This window comes from Dasypus novemcinctus, chromosome 1 (assembly GCF_030445035.2).
Source record: "Dasypus novemcinctus isolate mDasNov1 chromosome 1, mDasNov1.1.hap2, whole genome shotgun sequence".
Taxonomy (NCBI): domain Eukaryota; kingdom Metazoa; phylum Chordata; class Mammalia; order Cingulata; family Dasypodidae; genus Dasypus; species Dasypus novemcinctus.
The window spans coordinates 47,857,235-47,877,003 of NC_080673.1; the positions used below are offsets into that span (position 1 = coordinate 47,857,235).

At 38.5% G+C, this 19,769-nt stretch overlaps 1 pseudogene; it reads right to left on the reverse strand.

Annotated features, from left to right (window-relative positions):
• Positions 1-3,027: 3,027 nt before the first annotated feature.
• Positions 3,028-5,812, reverse strand: LOC101438264 (polyadenylate-binding protein 2 pseudogene; annotated as a pseudogene).
• Positions 5,813-19,769: the final 13,957 nt, after the last annotated feature.

The following is a 19,769-nucleotide window of genomic DNA, read 5'->3' on the forward strand; positions in this document are numbered from 1 at the left end:
GGGCAGGCTGCACTTTCTTTCGCGCTGGGCTGCTCTCCTTACGGGGTGCACTCCTTGCGCGTGGGGCTCTCCTACGCCGGGACACCCCTGCATGGCAGGGCACTCCTTGCGCGCATCAGCACTGCACATGGGCCAGCTCCAAACAGGTCAAGGAGGCCCGGGGTTTGAACCATGCGGACCTCCCATGTGGTGGGCAGACCCCTATCCATTGGGCCAAGTCCACTTCCTGGTTACTTATCTTTTTATCCTTGAGTTTGTATGATCTCTGTATATAGCATGAAGTTCAAACCCTTATCAGGTATGTGGTTTCCAAAAATTTTCTCCCATTGAGTAGGCTGCATTTTCACTTTCTTAACAAAGTCGTTTGAAGCACAAAAGTGTTTAATTTTGAGGAAGTTCCATTTATCTATTTTTTTCTTTCATTGCTTGTGCTTTGGGTATAACGTTTAAGAAACTACCCTCTACCACAAGATCTTGAAGATGTTTCCCTACATTTTTTTCTAAGAGTCTTATGGTTCTAGCTTTTATATTTAAGTCCTTAATCCATTATGAGTTAATTTTTTAAAAAGATTTATTTTTTAATTTATTTCTCTCCCGTCCCCCGCCCCCCCGCCCCAATTGTCTGTTCTCTGTGTCTATTTGCCGTGTTCTTTTGTCCACTTCTGTTGTTGTCGGCTGCATGGGAATCTGTGTCTCTTTTTGTTGCATCATCTTGCTGCGTCAACTCTCTGTGTGTGCGGCGTCATTCCTGGGCAGGCTGCACTTTCTTTCGTGCTGGGCAGCTCTCCTTACTGGTCACACTCCTTGAGCATGGGGCTCCCCTGTGCGGGGGGCACTCCTGCATGCCATGGCACTCCTTGCACACGTCAGCACTGAGCTTGGGCCAGCTGCACACAGGTTGAGGAGGCCCGGGGTTTGAACCACAGACCTCCCATGTGGTAGGCGGATGCCCCATCCACTGGTTCAAGTCCGCTTCCCTATGAGTTAATTTTTTTATAAGATCTGAGATAGGGATCCCTTCTTTCTTTTAGCTATGGATATCCAGTTTTCCCAATATCATTTGTTGAATAGACTGTTCTGACCCAACTGTGTGGGTCAATATGACAAGACACAGCCTTGTCAAAAATCACTTGACCATAGATGTGGAGATCTATTTCTCAATTCTTCATCCAGTTCCATTGGTCAATATGTCTATCTTTATGCCAGAATCACATGGGTTTTTTGTTGTTGTTGTTGTTGTTGTTGTTATTTTACCACTATAGCTATGTAATATAATATGCTTTAAAGACAGGAAGTACAAGTCCTCCAACTTCATTCTTCTTTTTAAAGACCTTTTTTTTTTTTTTTTTTTACCATTTGGAGCTCCTTGCTCTTCCAAACAAACTTGATAATTGGCTTTTCCATGTGTATATAAAAAAAAAGGCTGCTGGATTTTTAAATTGGAATTGCATTGAATCTATATAATCACTTTAGGTAGAACTGACACCTTAATGATATTTAGTTTTGAAATCCATGTACATGGAATGTCCTTCCATTTATTTAGGTCTTCTTTTAGCAATGTTTTGTAGTTTTCTGAATATAGGTCCTTTATGTCCTTATTTAAGATTATTCCTAAATATACAATTCTTTTAGTCACTATTGTAAATGGAATTTTTTCCAACTTCCTCCTCTGATTGCTCACACTACTGATTTGTGCATGTTATTCTTGTAACCCACTACTTTATTGAATTCATCTATTAGTTCTAGTAGTGTTTTGGGAGATTTTTCAGGATTTTCTAGGTATAGGATCCTATCAGCAGTGAACAGCAAAAGTTTTACTTCTTCCTTTCCTATTTGGATGATTTTTATTTTTTTCTTGCCTAATTGTTCTAGTACAATATTGAATAACAGTGCTGACTGTGCACATCCTTGTCTTGTTCCCAATCTCAGTGGGAAAGATTTCAGTCTTTCATTGTTGAGTACAATGTTAGCTGCGTGTTTTTCATATATACAATATACACACATTACCATGTTGAGAAAGCTTCTTTCTTTTCCTATTTTTCAGTGTGTTTTTATCTAGAAAGGGTGCTGGATTTTGTCAAATGTCTTTTCTTCATCAATTGATATGTTTGTGTGGCTTTTTTCTTTCATTCTCTTAATGTGGTGTATTACATTGATTGATTTTCTTATGTTGAACTACCCTTGCATTCCTTCAATATATTTGACTTGATCATGGAGTATAATCTTATTAGTGTATTGTTGTATTCAATTTGTTAGTATTTTGTTGAGGATTTTCACATCTATATTCATTCTGAAGGTACTGGCTTCTGATTTTCTTTTCTTGTGATATCTTTGTCTTTGGTATTAAGGTGATGCTGATCTCATAGAATGAATTAGGAAACATTCTTGAAACATTTCATTGAATTCTTGAATGAGTTTGAGAAGGACTGGTATATTTGGCAAAAGTCTTTTTATATTTGGCAAAATTCGCCAGTGAAGTCATCTGATTCTGGACTTTTTTTTAGGGTGGAAGGTTTCTGATTGTTGATTCAATATCTTTACTTGTTATTAGTCTGTTGAGATCTTCTATTTCTACTTGAGTCAGATTAGGTAATTTGTATGTCTCTAAGAATTTGTCCATTTCATCTACTTTAACTAATTTGTTGGTGAATAATTATTCATAGTATCCTTTCATAATTCTTTTTATTTCTTTAAGTTCAGTAGAAATGTTCCCCCCTTCAGTTATGAGTTTTGGTTTTTGCATCCTCTCTCTTTGTCAGTCTAGCTAATGGTTTGTCAATTTTATTGATCTTTTCAAAGAACCAACTTTTCATTTCATTGATCCTCTGTATATTTTCCTATTCTCTATTTCATTTGTCTCTGCTCTAATCTTTATAATTTCCTTCCTTCTGCTCAGTTTGGGTTTAGTTTAATCTTTTTTTTCCTAGTTCCTTCAGATGTGACGTTAGGTCACTGATTTGCAATCTTTCTTCTTTTTTTAAAATTCTTTCTTTTTTCTTTTTTCCTGTCTCTCCTCCTAATACACTCTTAAAAGTAAGGAGAATACCACAATGTCACTTTAGCCTGGTCATTGTAGGTATAATCTTGTGCCTGCTGTTAAAACCACTTTAGAATGAAGAGCAGGTACTATTGCAGTTGGTGGTTATAGCAGTTTGATATGGTTATGAATTCCAAAAATAGATATTGGATTATGTTTGTAATCTGGTTTGTACCTGGGCATGATTAAGTTATGATTAGAGCTTTGATTGGGCCATGTCATTAGGGCATTGAGTCCCCACCCCTTGGTGGGTGAGGACTCACAGATAAAGGACATGGCAAAGGACAGAGTTGAGGGTTTTTGATGTTGGAGTTTTGATGTTGGAGTTTGATGTTGAAGCCTTAAACTGGAGCACCAGGATGTAAACTCAGAGAGGAAACAGAAGCAAGCCCCAGGAAGAGAAGAACCCTGAGCCCAGGAAGAAGCAAGCCCTGGGAAGAGAGGAACCTTGAGCCCAAGAAGAAGCAAGACCCTGGAAGGGAGGAACCCAGCAAGCCTGAACGCTTGCAGACATTGGTAGCCAACTTGCTCCAACACATGAAAATAGACTGGTGAGGGAAGTAACTTATGCTTATGGCCTGGTATCTGTAACCTCCTACCCCAAATAAATACCCTTTATAAATCCAACAGATTTCTGGTATTTTGCATCAGCACCCCTTTGGCTGACTAATACAGTGGTCCAGGCATGGTATGAGCTCATGGGAAACCAGGGTCTGTCGTGCTGATGCCTGGTCTGTTGGTTTGTTTTGGGATCACCTTGACTTGTCTCCCTTTAAAAAGGCATTCATTTAAGGTGGGGGAGGTCCTCACTGACTCTTTGTCAGGAACTCTATTTTGCAAATCCTTTTCAATGGCCATTGAATTTGTCAGAGTATAGTAACAGAGTTGACTGAACCATAGCCATAAAAGTGTGTGTCCAGCTCTTCTGTTGTTGTTACCATAGCCCACATTACCAACACAGATGGAATGAGCATCACCCTCCATCTTTTCAATGGATGTGATCACAGAGAAAGCATTGCCTAGAGGTGGACTCATTTCATTTGCTTCTCTACCTCATTCTGCACCTCCTTTAGCTTCTCAGTCTCTTACTCCCTCTCCCTGACTCCAGTTTTGATCACTTCTAGCTCCAGGTCCTTAATGATGCTGTCCCCTGGATCATCCTCCACCAGTCCCACCAGGCTGCTGGGGGCCAGGGGCCATGGGTCTGGGCAGGGCTTCTTAGGGCTGGGCTCTGCCTAGGCTCTGCCAGCAGGCCCTCAGGCTCCAGTTCCTCAGACTCTTGGCCATTCCCATAGTCCCCTGTGTCCCAATGCCTCCTCCCTGACCTCCCCACTAGCCCAGGGCACAAGATGGCACTGTCACCTGGGCCCACCACAGTAGCTGCCATCCTGGCTCAGACTGGAGACTGCCACCCCAGCAATTAGAGAGCTGCACCAGCTATGCCAACAATTCATTAATCAAGCCACCTGCTGGTGGCTCTTTCTTCTTTCTTAATCCAAACATTTACAGCTATAAATTTCCCTCTGAGTATTACCTTTGTTTCATCCCATGGGTTTTGGTATGTTGTGTTTTTATTTATTTTTTGTCTCAAGGCATTTCCTAATTTTCCTTGTGATTTCTTCTTTGACCATTGGTTATTTAAGACTATAGTATTTAATTTCTACATATATGTGGATTTTCCACTTTTCCTCTGTTATCAATTTCAGGCTTCCTTCCATTGTGGTTGTAGAAGATACTTTATATGATTTGAATATTTTAAAACTTATTGAGGGCTATGGACTTGGCCCAGTGGTTAGGGCGTCCGTCTACCACATGGGAGGTCCATGGTTCAAACCCTGGACTGGCCCATGCGCAGTGCTGATGCACGAGGAGTGCCAAGCCCCACATGCAAGGAGTGCACTCCGTAAGGAGAGCTGCCCAGTGCAAAAGAAAGTACAGCCTGCCCAGGAATGGTGCCGCACACATAAAGAGCTGACACAACAAGATGACGCAACAAAAAGAAACACAGATTCCCATGCCACTGACAACAACAGAAGCGGACAAAGAAGAAGACGCAGCAAATAGACACAGAGAACAGACAACCGGGGTGGGGGGGGGGGGAGGGGAGAGAAATAAATAAATCTTAAAAAAAAAACTTATTGAGACTTGTTTTATGACCTAAAATATGGTCTATCCTTGAGAAAGTTCATGTGTACTTCAGAAGAATGTGTATTTTGCTGTTGTTGGATGCAGTGTCTATATATGTCAGATCTCATTGGTTTATAGTATTGTTCAAGTCCTCTGTTTCTTTACTGATACTCTGTATAGATGTTCTACCCATTATTGAAAGTTATGTACTGAAGTCTCCTCCTGTTAATGTAGAATCATCTCTTTCTCCCTTCAAATATGTCAATATTTGCTTCGTATATTGGGGGCTTTGTTGTTAGATTCATAAGTGTTGATAATTTTATATTTTCTTGCTGAATTCACCCTTTTATTACTATATAGTGACCTTCCTTGTCCCCTGTAACATTTTTTTATTTAAAGTCTATTTTGTCTGATATTAATACAACTACCACCACTGTACTTTGGTTATTATTTACATGGAATATTTTTTTCCCATCCTTTCACTTTCAGCCTACTTGGGGGTTTGAATTTAAGGTGAGTCTCTTATAAACTGCATATAGCTGGATGATGCTTCATTATCAATTTTGCCAGTCTTTGTCTTTTAACTAGAGGGTTTAACCCATGGACATTTAAATTAACTACTGATAATGTAGGACTTACTTCTGCCATTTTGCTATTTGGTCTTTGAATGTTTTATACCCTTTTTTGTCCCTCAATACTTCCCTTACTGTCTATTTTTATTTTTAGTTTATCTTTTGGAATGAACCCTTCAGAATTCCTTCTCATGCCTTCTTTGAATACTTTTCAGATATTTTATTTGTGGTTACCATGGGACTTAAATGTAATATCCTAAATCTATACCAATTCCATTTTATTTGATACCAACTTAACATCAATAGTATATATAAACTATGTTCTTATACTCCCTCCATTCCCACACTTTAATGTCTTATGTCTTTATACACTGTGTACAAAACCATAGATTTATCATTACTTTTTATGTATTTTCATTGTAGATCCTGTAAGAAGTAAAATGTGGAATTACTAACCAAAAATAAAATAGTATTAGCATTTATATTTGCCCACATCATACTCCTAACAGAGATCTTTATTTCTTCATGTGGTTTTGTTCTTAGTGTCTAATCCTTTCCTTTAAACCTGAAGGCCTCCCTTTAGATTTTCTTGTAGGGTCAGTCTAGCAGTGATTAACTCCCTCAACTTGAGTTTATCTGGGAATGTCTTAATCTCTCCCTCACTGAAAAAAGTTTTGTTGGATATAGTATTCTTGGTTGAAATTTTTTTGCTTTCAGCATTTAAATGTTATCCCACTGCCTTCTTTTCCATGATTTTTTATGAGAAGCTGGCACTTACTCTTATTGAAGGTCCCTTGGACCTGATTTATTCCTTCTCTTTTGTGGCTTTTGGGATTCTTTGTCTTTGGCATTTGACTGTTTGAGTACAATATGTCTCAGTGTGAATCTCTCTGAATTTATACTGTTAGGAGTTCAGTGCAATTCTGGGATATGTGTATACATGTCTTTTGTTAAATTTGGGAAGTTTTCAGCCATTATTTCTTTTAATATTCCTTCTGCCACCCTCCTCTCCTTTTCCTTCTTCTGTGACTTCCATAATGTGTATGTTGATATAGTCAATATTGTCCCACAGGTTTCTTAGGCTTTAGTTCATTTTTCTTATTATTTTTTTTCCTTTTTGCTTTACCAACTGCACAATTTCAACAGTCTTATCTGTAAGTTTGCTGATTTTCCTGCCAGCTCCAATCTGCTTAGAACCCCTCCAGAGAATTTTTTTTTTTTACTTCAGTTACTGTGGTCTTCTCCTCTAGTATTTCTGTTTGGTTCCTCTTTATGATTTCTACCTCTTTATTGAAATGATCTTTTCTGTTCATGTATCATTTTCCTGATATCCTTTTGTTCTTTGTCTGTGTTTTCCTCTGTTTTTTTTAGCATATTTGAGACAATTTTTAAAATATTTGGTATGTCCAAAATCTAGTTTGCAACATTAATGATTTCTAATATTTTCTCTTAGTCTTTTGCATGGTCCATCATTTCCTTTTTCTTTGTATGCCTGATAATCTTTTGCTGCATACCGGGTATTTTAATATTTTAATATGTTACCTCTGGAATTTAGTTAGTGAGGTGTCTGATCCCTAAGCTCGTATCCAACTACTGTTATAACAGAGATTTCTTTGAATTCTGGGATCTAACAGCAACAAAAACAAATCCTTTTCCAGTCTTTGCAGATTAGCCTGTGCTCATTTTCTCCTTTAGAGCTCAGCATGCCTAACAATGCATCTAAAGACAACCATAGGCAAAAGTGTAGGATCCTTCTTGGTCTTTTCTGTGTATATGTGCTTGTGTGAGGCCTTACAAATTCCCCTATCCATACAGATCTGAATGCTCCCCTTTCCCCAGCAAACAGTCTTTCCTCCAGGTCCCTGATGCCACATTGTATTCCTAAAACTGGCACTCCTTTGCCCCAAGCAGCCTTAACTTTATCATTCTTCTTCGGTGCTCTAGGTCTTCTGTGTATCACCTCCATGTCTAAGGCAAGCTCTGGTATGGTAAGCCTGAAATGAGTCTTCCCACCAGACAGATTGGGACAGGCACATATGTACTGAAGTATGTGCCCAAGTGTTACTCTGCTTCCTCTGGAACTGGGACCAAGGCTACACTGGGAATGTGGGCCAACTCTGCACTGAGGTGGGGAGCAGGTAGGCAAAGGAACAGCAAAGATACCATGAGGTTTCCTACCATTTTTAAGTTACCCTTTTCTTGGTTCAGTGCTCCCCTAGTTATTGCAATCCTTTAACTGTTTTCCAGAGCTCCAGAGAAAGATGGTTTCCCCAGTTTTTGCTTGTTGTTTAAAACTTCTGTGGAACCCTGGAGTGTCTCCTCCACCATCATGGTGATATCACCAGGCTATCGTGTTTTTTATGGTTATATCCTGTTCATACATTAACAAAATTACATTTAATTTTAAAAATCTGTGTCCCCAAACTTAGTTGTATGCTGGACAGTGTCAACATTTAAGGAGTGTGCAGAAGCAGAAGAGGCTGGAAAGATACTTGTGGGGAAGCATCTGCACAACCAGGAGAGAGGGCCTGCTAGATGCTAAGTGAGAAGAATGTTTCAAAAGAAGGCTTGGCCAGCACTGTCCAATAGCGCAGATAGATCAACTCAGATAAGGTATAAAAGAAACTACCATCAAATTGAATGAGCATTTAAATTCTCCCCGTAGTTCTAACTTTTTTAAAAAAGTATTTCAATCTTTGAGAAGTTTTTCAAGCCAATATAATCACCTCCCCACATCGATCATTATTACTACTTATTCTTAGGATTGAAAATAGAAATGCTAAACTCCCCTCAACTATGAGTTATTGACAAAATTTATTCTTCTTTCCATTCCTGACAGCTTCTTGTCTGAACCCAGTGGGGTCAGAGGATGCTAAACAGAATTATCTTTGACTTGATTTTCTCTTTCCTCGCCTATAACTAATTAGAGACAAAGCATAATCATTTCCTCTTTCTTGATCAAATCTGTCCTGTGTGGGCTTTTTTCTATTCCTATTAGCATCACTGTAACCCAGAACTTCATCACTTACATCTAGACTCGGAACACGAGGCTAAGCAGGACTTCAGGACAGGCAGCAGCAGCACGTGAACATGAAGGGGTGAGGAAACATCTGGGGAAGAATTGGTTCTAAGAGAAAAGTTGGGCACTTGGTTCAGGGACAGCACCTCAGGCTCAAGGGAGGGCAGTCCTCCGCACTGCTGGTGTCATTTATCTCCTGCACCCTCCTTTGGTATCCTGCTTATGTCTGCATCTTTGGGACTTTGGGAATCCAAGGCAGAGCTCAGCTTTGGGAAAATGCAGAATAATTTAAAAGGGGGGGTGTGAGGTATTCTTTCCTGCTTCATTTTAGAACATGAGTGCTGGCTTTTTATATCATTTATCATCATCAGGCAGTGATGTCCTGGTAAATGTTTAACAGCCAGGTCTCTGGGGGAAGGGGGGAAGACAGCACTAGTTTGTAGCATTTACTGATTTCCATGGTGTGAACACTCCCAGCATGGTCAATTTCAAGGGACCAATGTGATGTCATTAAACACAGAGCTGGAAAGAGATGGACAGTAGCACATCTTTATGTAGTATTTTCACTATGCATATATAATAGCTGCAAAAAAAAAAACCCTCAGACCATAGATAGAGTAAAATAATTAGAAAGTGATGAGTTTTGAGTACTTATTACCTTCATTTTTAATATGACTTAAATTATAAGTTTATATAATTTAATATTTAATAATTCCCATGTATAACAACCACATGGCAAAATTCCTGAAAATTTAATCAATGGCTCTCATGAGCCGGTCTGCCGGGGCACCGGCCCACCGTGGAGTCTATGGGCTCGGTGCCTTAAAAGCGTGGTGCCTCAATAGCACTCACAGTGGTGACTCTAAGGGGTCCCAGTGAACAAGGTTTACTCTACTAGAGGTAATGCTTACTTAGCAAACTGAAGAGAGTCCTGAGGCAGATCAGCTGCAACAAGTACAACACTTTCTTACATTTCTGTGGAATAAGGGCTTCACTGGCTCTACCCTGTGAGTGTTACAGCAGAGCAGGCTCTGGAAAGTCTTCCTGTATTTCATCAGCGATTCCTTCTCCTTGCCAATCTGTCTTTTATTTTAATGCCTTTACTTGTCCAAAAAACCTTTTTTCATGTCTCCCAAATTCCTTTTTTTTGTACACTTTGCCATCTTATTTCTCCAAAACGAACTGTTTATTTTGTTGTTGTTGTTCCTTGCTTTTAAAAAAAGTAATAATACTTTCTTTTTGGGATTAAAAAGGGAAAATATAGCCAAATAAAATGAGTATAAAATAAACCTACCCACCTAATGAAAAAAACATCATCATTCCCTTTGCTTTCCTGTACTCAGGTGGCACCAGGACACTTAAGTGGACTTACCTCACTATTCAAAAAGTTCATTCCACCTTGCGGACAGTTCTTGAATGGGTAGACTTTTTATGGTTTGGGTTGGTTGCTTGGTGAAAGCAAAGCTTCACCACTCCTTTTCATTTATAAGTTATTTAAACTAATGGGTGATTATTTTCCCCACCTTGCAGCTCTAGTCTACTTAATTCTTCTTTTCCCTCAGCCTCTTAACCCATTGGAGACATTTAATGATGAGCCAGAATGGAGAGTTTCCTGGGAGAGACCATTGCTATGGTATTTCTGCTTAGTATTTTTTATCTAAAACTATCAGAGCCACCTTTTCCAGCTCCTAAAACAAGCACATCCAGCGGCCTCTGCTGCTGGTCAGGGTCATGCTTTCCCTACTGTCAGGGAAATTCGTGGCTGTGGGAATAAAGGATCACCCTACACTTCTCATTGTGCCCTTCTGTTCTTCACAGCATCCACATCTGCTACTACAAGAGAATTTTTCATTTTAAAAGAACAATCCCGAATCCACAAACTCCTATAATACTAATTTCTTTTCCAACCAAGACAAAGAAGAGAATAAGAATGATGCATGGCGATTAAAGATTTCCACGTTGACAGTTCCCTGGAACGTAATGTGAGTCCTCCATTGGCAGGACCATCCTCAAGGAAGGATCTCTGTGGCCATGCTATGTCACTTGCTCAGTTCCAGGGCCAGGACTGGACTGGCACATTGCTGTGTTGAAATTGGCTCTGCACCTTGTTTAAGTGGGCATCCTGCCATACTAATTGATGGGTATGAGTGCATGCTGGAAAACCAGTATGCACATCAGAACTGGGTAGGAGAAGGGTTTCAGCCCATGCACATCAAAACAGTCCACTTGCTGAGTTTGTGTACCAGAATGAAGAAGAAGACGGTATTGATGTCACTGCTGTAGCTCAGAGCTGAATTTATTTTTAAATGTCCCAAATAGGTGAGAAAACAAGGAAGATGTGGCCTGAGGAGGAGCAAGAAGGGGCAAAATGATTAGCTTTCAAAGTACCTTCCAACTGGGATTACAAGAAGGTTTTTCATCAAACAGTTCCTTTATAGGACTTTCTATCTCAGTACTTTGGGTACTTTGGGTAGATATAGAAATCAGAGCCACTGTGAGGTAGGACTTTCCAGTTTAATCACAGTAAGGACTGCTGAGGTTGCAAGCAGATGCTGACTCCCTACCTGGAGAACTCTCCTGTCTCCCTTCTTTCTTGTCCTTGATGTCCCACTGCCCCATGGAATCAACCAAGTCAGCAGCAAGGACAGCCATCAGGCCAGTATCCATAAGATCATACCCATCAACCACATCCTCTTTTACACTTTTGGTACAGAAGACGCCCTACATTGGAAAGGCAGCTCAAGAAACAACCTAATGCTATGCAATGTTAGAATGAGACAGAATTTGAAGAGGTTCTGAATATACAAGCACAGACTACCTCGTGATTACCACTATGGCTGGCAGTGCACTTCTTTGAACAACCCGGTGATAAACTTAGTCCAGGAGAATATTATGTTGAAGGACCCAAACCCTTACTAATAGAGATGAGTTATCAAGGTGCAGGACCAGATAACGACACTGATAACTGGTTGAGGTGAAACTTGAACCTCAAAATAGCCATATGTTTCATCAGAAAATACAAAGCTGAACTAAAAAGAAGCTTTAGTTAAACTTCAACTAAGTGCCTTGTTTGAAGACTTTAAAAACTCATTTTTTGAATCATTGCATCATTATTTGACTTGATTGACAACGCACCAGGATGTGGACCCATCAGGTTTGGCCTCCCTCAGCTTTTAGACCAGCTCGATTTTATTAACAATTGAATTTCTGTGCAGAGTAGGAATAGAAGAAGTGTTGTCAGAACGCGCTGTTTCCTCTAGGTTCTTGGCTATCTTGTGTAAAAGAACTTAAGATCATGCCTGTTTAATTAGGCCAGTTTGTTGAGAAACAAGAGAAAAAAGAAAAGTACACACACCTGAGACGTGAATGTGGGCGTCCTCCAGGCAGAGAGGCTGCTTGGAGGCGGCGGTTGCCTTTACTAAAGCTCCTCTTCCCTCCTCCCCTTTCCTGAAGCTGGGGAGGGGCCCCAGCTCTTTGCTGTTCTGGGTGGTTGCCTTCCGATCCTCACCTGTTAGCACTTGGGGACCAATGGCGAGGCCTTTCTGTTTGGAGTTACCCGGGGCTTCCTCTTGAGCCTGGGAGTTCCAAATGTGACCCTGTGGGCCTGGCCTCCGCGGGGTCTTTCCGGCTTTCATCTGCCTAGGAATCCCCTCAGGGGATTCCTGGAGGGGTCTCAGGGCCCTGTTCTCTGCCAGCTCCTATATTAACTATAGTCTATGATTTAAGTTAGGGATCCCTGTTTGGGGAGTGTTCTTAGTCTCACCCACGTTTTCTTATATATAGCTTTTTGAAAAAGAACCTAAAAGGAACAAAAGTGGGATGGGCTGGGGTGGAGGGGGGTGGTGGGAATCAAACCGAAGTCTTCTTAGTCTCAGTTAAATTAGAATTATTCGAAACAAGATTATTTACTTTGCTCTTGCCAAAAGGCCCCAATTATTCACCTGAAACCAATGGAGAGCATGGACTATCAGGAACAAAATTCAAGAGAAAATCCTTTGCATTATAATAGGACATGGCATGGAAAGAACAGGGAGAAGTAAGTTTATTGAGCTACGTTTACTGAAAGGTAAGCAACACCATTTGGGTTTAATGGTTCTACTTACAATTTCTTCTAATTTTGGATATAGTCTAAGTTTCTTGCATAGAAACATGTGTCCATAATTCCCAGTAGTACTCATTAGAATGATTTATGCATGTGGCTTTTTCCCTATCTTGGATTCAAATCACATAAATTTTGATCAGTCCAATCAACTTTCTAAACTGACTGTCACCAGGTACCTCCCCACACAAAAAGCGCTATTCACAAGGAGCTCTGAAAAGTTCCTGGTTGGCAGGAGTGACATGAATTTTTAAAGCATTTTCTCTTTGTGGCTAATTAAAGGTCAGAGGAGGGAAGCAGGTCATTTTCCTCCTCAGTTTTCCTCATGCAATTTGTTAATGTATCTTGCCTAATAATGTTTAAGACTCTAATTCCACAATTACTTCTGACATTCCAATTGCTGCTAAGAAATAGTAGATGCCCATTTTTCCCCTTTATGATTTTTACCTCTGAAATTGGGGTGGTATATGATTAATGCCTCATTTGGTTTTGAGTGTTTTCCTTCACAATTTTGTTCTTCTCATACATTCAACAACCAATTCTATGTAGAGTTAAAACACAATTTCTTTTTCCCAAATACAGCATTATCTACAATTTTTTAACTCAGGGTTCTCAGGAGTCAGCCCTGCCTTCTTCAGGCACATCTTGTTGGATTTAATGGTGACTGTTATCAGTTTTGACTCAGGGCAATAGCAACCCAGGCCACCAACTGGTGGGTCTAAAATTAACCTTGGTATAATAAATCATTCTGAATATTTGGAATGCATCCTGAGTGTATGAAACCCACTGAGTGGCACTCTCCCTCTCAACCCTCCATCCTGCTGGCCAAATTCATATGTATTCATTCTATGGATATGTTTTAAAATACCTACTGTGTGTCAGGCACTGGTGAGGCAGAAGAGATTGAGCAGCGAACAAGACCAGTGCGGCCCTGCCCTCGTAAAGCCTATGTTGTAATGGCAAAGGCAGACAATAAACAAATCAATAAGATGTAGCATGACATGAACTCCATGAAGAAAATACACAAGGGCTCTGATAGGAATGGTGGAGGCTTAAGAAGAGGCTGCTTTAGAAAAGGTAGCTATTTTGGCACCTGCCTTTCATTCCCTTGGTCCCATCCTGAATTTCCTGGGCTCCAGGCAGAAATCTTCCTGTGAGACCTCTGATCCTCTGGGTCTCAGAGGCTTCCATCAACTAGCTTTAAGTATGAGCTTCTTCCAGGAATCAAGGGCATGTGTCCGACCCTCGAGGTCAGAACTGGCTTTGGTATTTAGGCTTGATTCCCCTCAGCCCTCACTACATGTAGTCTCAGCTTCCTCTGCTTTCTTGCCCACTCTTTAGGCTGAAGCCTCCAACCCCCTGCGTTTATGACCCCCAAACTCAGAGAACCAAGGTTGGCAGCTCTATTCACTGCACAGGGTGAGACAACGAGGCCTAACATCCAAAGAACAGATGTGTGATATTCAGCAAGGGTTGGAGGCTGCTCCATTTCAAGAAGTCATTTAGGACTGATAACATAGATGGAGGCAGGACTGAGAAGGAGCTTCACAAACACCATTCAGTAGTACAGTGTGGGGCCTCCACACCACGGGCTCACTAAATCTCAGTACATGGGAAGATAGACTGAGGAAGATGAAGGATGGAGGAATTTCAGAGGAGCTCGCCCCTGGCATAAATTAGTTATTAGAAACTGGTCCAGTTTCTAAGTTTCTAGAAGTGAAGGTGAGTTTCATCCTCCTGGATGATTGGGACTGACTTGAAAGAGTCCAGTTTTCAAAGCTCAGAAAAGTTGAATGGTTTGTTCCTTGAATGAATCATCCCATAGCTGAACGACAGCCATGCAGCATTAAAGTACACTTTATGATTAAAGTACTTCCCACTTCATGACAAGGCTGGGGGAAAAGGGTCCTCTTAACTGATAGACGTAGATTCCCTGTTTAAATGGAGCAATGATTCTAAAGAGCAGAAATATGTAACAGCAAAGCCTGGCATGTATGGAGTACCTACTGTGTGGTAGCTACTCTGTGGAAGGTGTTTTATATATATATTATCTATCTACAGTCCTGCCTTCATGCCTCCAAGGTGGACAACTTTATCTGCCAGTGTCTCCTCATCATCATTTTAGGAAATACTTCTTCCTCAACTTTAATGATGAGGTACAAATGAGCCTCAAAGAGGTCAAGAGTCCTCTAGGGTTTAGAGTTTGGGACAGAGAGAGCTCGAGGCAGGTCCTTTCTGGAGGAAGGTATTGACAGGGCAGAGGCAAGTCATGGAAGAGACTCAGCGTAGGAAGAGTGAAGGAAGTGTAGGGGTAGCTCTGCCTTTCCTTATGGCTTGGTGTTCATTGCCTCCCAGGAGGGTCAACAGAAACTTCCCTTTGTGAGTAACCAAGTTTAAATTGCTTTAAAATCACAACCTAGAGTAAGAACCAATATGAATCTATTGTTCAGATTTAAAGATGAAGAAACTGAGTTGAGGGGGAGTTAAATAATTTGCATGTCCAGTAAGTGATAGAGCTAAAATTGAGATCTGGGACTGGCAGACTCCAAAAAAAAAATGTCATTTCATTCCCTGCAGACCTCTTACAGCTGTTAGATCCAACTACATGCTTTTTTCATGAGACATACTTAAAGCAAACTGTCACTGGTTGATCATAAAAGTAGGCAAAGATGTATCAGCCAAATGTTAACTAAATATATATATAAAGAAATATTTGTCATAAATGTAGATTTTAGTGCAGGACTCATCAGATAGCACAATGCGAGATCTTTTGTATTGATAAAACACAATAAACTAAGAAAATAAAATAAGCCAAGAACCATTATAAAATGGACAAAGGTCATCAAAATATATAAAAAACAAAAAAGTTAGAAATTCAAGGGGAATTTTAAAAACTACGATCATAATGGGAGACCCATACCTCCTTTTTGACAGGTCAAGCAGTAAAACAAAAATCTATAACATTATAGAGAATTTGAATGATACACATTTAAAAAATTACTCAAGATACAAAAACTATACATTCTTTCCAAATCCCCTTGGAACATTTAAAAAGTTTTATTATGTATCAGGCCATGAAAAAAATTGCAATAAACTCCAAATATTATATACAGCCACATTCTTTGATTATTATGCAAGAAAACTAGATGTTAAGAACAAAGTATATCCAAAATATATCTACCACATGGGAGGAAAATACTATTCTAATAATTATTTTTTTAAAAGTATGAGGTATATCTGCATGTATGGCTATGAAAAATCTCTAAATTTTATTAAATTAAAAATAACAGATTATAAAACAGTTTATAAAACAATCTAATTTTTATACATTTAAAAGGCTATTCACATGTATGCTAATACATATATAAATAACTTTCCTAGAAGAATGGACAAGAAATTGCTGACATTATCTTAAGAGAGAAGGGATAAGGGTTAGAGGTAGAGTAGAGAATATTATAAAGAATTCCAATCACACAGTTAACAAACTACCCAACGTACAAAACTATGCATTCTTTCCAAATCTCTATTGAATATTGTTTAAAGTTTATAATGTAGTAGTCCATAAAGAGAATTTTAGTAAAATTGAAATACTATAAAGCATTCACATTCTTTTTTTGTGCTGTTGGAATTTTCACTTCCACATAAAGCAAAAGGAAATTGGGAGCATTTTATAAAGTATTATGCATAAAACTACTAAAATAAAAATACAAATCTTTCAAATTGTTAGAAGAACCACACACACACAAATAAAGCAAAGGTAGTCCACGTAAGGGAATACTCTTTTAAATCCATAAAAATAAAAAGCACAATGTAAAAAGTATGACAGAACTAAGATCAAGAATATATGTGATAGCAATAAATGTAAGTTAATTAAATCCACCTATTAAAGGAAAATTTTGTCAAATTGGGTGACAAAGGAAAATCCAACTATGTTGCATAAATGAAGAATGGCTAAAGGATAGGCATTTAACAAAGGTTAAAAGTAAAAAAGATAGACAAGATTATGCCGTGAAAGCATGAACAGAAAGAAGGCAGAAGTCATAATCTTACTATCAGATGAAATGAATTTGGAGCACAAAGTATTAAACAAAATAAAGGAGGACATTTTATAATGCTATAGGGTACAATTTATTGTGAAGGTATAGCTATGTGGGAAGATATATTTTCTGACACTGATTCCCAAAAGGATAGATTGTCTACACAGTTAAAATTATTTAAAGAAGTAGGCAAAATTATCAAAGATTGAACTCAAGCCTAACCTTCTAAAAAATGTAAGCAAATAGGTACATGTTGCAATTCTATGTGAATTTATAAAGAACGAAAATCCTGATACTATTGGAACTGTTCAGAGTATAGAAAAAGAAGAAAAACTTCCCTGTACCATTTTTTTCTTTATTAGAGATGTTGTGACTTTACTGAACAATGATACATAAAATATAGGATTCCCATACACTACCCCAACCCTAACATTGGTATGGAAAATGTGCTAAAATTGATGATCATCCATTTTTATAATTGTGCTATTAATTAAAGTCCATGGTTTATGTTAGGGTTCATTGTTTGTGTATTGTAATTTATGGATTTTTAAAACAATTTTCTTCTGTTACCATATGTATAATCTAACATTTCCCCCCTTTAATCATATTCAGATATGTATTTCAGTGGTGTTAATTGCATTCACAATGTTATGTTACCATCACCACCATCCATTACCAGAACACTTTCATCATTTCAAATAGGAACTCTGTGTGTTTTAAGCCTTAATGTCCCATTCCCTATCCTCACTCCATCCACTGGTAACCTATATCCTAGATTCTGACTCTATGAATTTGCTTATTCTAATTGTTTAAAATCAGAGAAATCATATAATATTTGTCCTTTTGTGTCTATTTTACTCAACATGATGTCTTCATGGTTCATCCATATTGTCACATGTATCAGGACTTCATTCCTTTTTACAGCTAAATAATATTCCATTGTATGTATATAATATATGTTATCTATTCATTGGTTGATGGACACTTGGGTTGCTTCCATCTTTTGGCAATTGTAAATAATGCTTCTGTGAGCATCAGTGTGCAAGCAGGGACATCTGTTCAAGTCCCTGCTTTCAATACTTTTGGGTACATACCTTGTAATGGGATTGCCAGGTCATATCGTAGTTCCATCCTTAGTTTTCTAAAGAACCAACAAACTCTTCCACAGCTGTCAAACCATATTACATTGCCACCAGTAATGAATGAACATTCCAATTTCTCTTCATTTTCTCCAACACTTGTTACTTTCTGTTTTATTAATAGTAGCTATTCTAGTGGATGTGAAATGGTTTCTCATTGTGGTTTTGATTTTCATTTTCCTGAGAGCTAATGATGTTGAGCACATTTTCATGTGCTTTCTGGACATTGGCATATTTTCTTTGAAGAGATGTCTATTCAATTGTTTGGCCTACTTTAATTGGGTTTTTTGTCTTTTTGTTATTAAGTCAAGGATTTCTTTATATAGAGTAATCTTTTATAGAGTATATGGTTTCCACATATTTTCTCTCATTGTGTAAGTTGTCTTTTTATTTTTATGATAAAGTCTTTTGAGGAACAAATATTTAAAATTTTAATTAGTTTCCATTTATCTCTTTTTTTTCTTTTGTTGTTTGTAATTGGATGAGAAGTCTGAGAAACCATTGCCTAACACAACGTCCTGAAGATGTTTCCCTACATTTTCTTCTAGGAATTGGATAGTTCTAGCTTGTATAATTAGGTCTTTAATCCATTTTGAGTTGATTGCTGTATATGGTGTGAGGTGGGGGTGCTCCTTTTTTTTGCAAATGAGATCTAGTTTTCTACCACCACTTTGGTGAAGAGACTATTCTTTCCCAATTGAGTGATCTTTCCCATCTTGTCAAAAATCAGTTGGCCCTAAATGTGAGGGTTGATTTCTGAGCTCTCAGTTCTATTCCATTGGTTAATATGTCTGTCCTTGGGCCAGTACCATGTTTTTTTTTATTAATGTGGCTCTGTTCTAAGTTTTAAGATCAGAGTGTATGAGTCCTCCAACTTCATTCTTCCTTTTCAAGATGACTTTTGCTATTAAGGGTCCCTTATCTTTCCTTATAAATTTGATGACTGGCATTTCCATTTCTGCAAAGAAGGTTGTTGGAATTTTGATTAGGATTGCACTGAATCTATAGATTTGTTTTGGGTAGTATTGATACCATAACAGTCACTAGTCTTCCAGTTCATGAACACAGAGTATCTTTCCATTTATTTAGGTCTTTAATTTCTTTTAGCAATGGTTTTGTAATTTTGGGTATACAAGTCCTTCCCATTCTTGAGTAGATTAATTCCTAGATATTTGGTTCTTTCAGTTGCTATTATAAATGGAATTTTTTTTCTTGATTTCTTCTTCTCATTGTTCATTGCATCTGTATAGAAACACTGCTGATTTAGGATATTGATCTTGTACCCTGCCACTTTGATGAGTTCATTTATTAACTCTCAGAGCTTTGCTCTGGATTTTTCAGGATTTTCTGTATACAGGATCATATCATCTGAAAACAGGGAAAGTTTTACTTCTTTGTTTCCAATTTAGATGCCTTTTATTTCTTTTTTTATGACTAATTGCTCTGGCGAGAACTTCCAATGCAATGTTGAATAACAGTACTTGCTATGGGCAGCATTGTCTTGTTCTGGATCTTAGAGGGAAAGATTTCAGTCTGTCAGTGTTAATTAGGATGTTGGCTGTAGACTTTTCATATACGCCTTTTATCATCTTGAGGAAGTTTTCTTCTATTTCTAGTGTTCTAAATGTTTTTACCAAGAAAGGGTGCTGCATTTTGTCAAGTGCCTTTTCTGCATCAATTGAGATGGCCGCATGTTTTTTTTCCTTTGTTCTGTTAAGTAATGTAGTACATCAATTAAT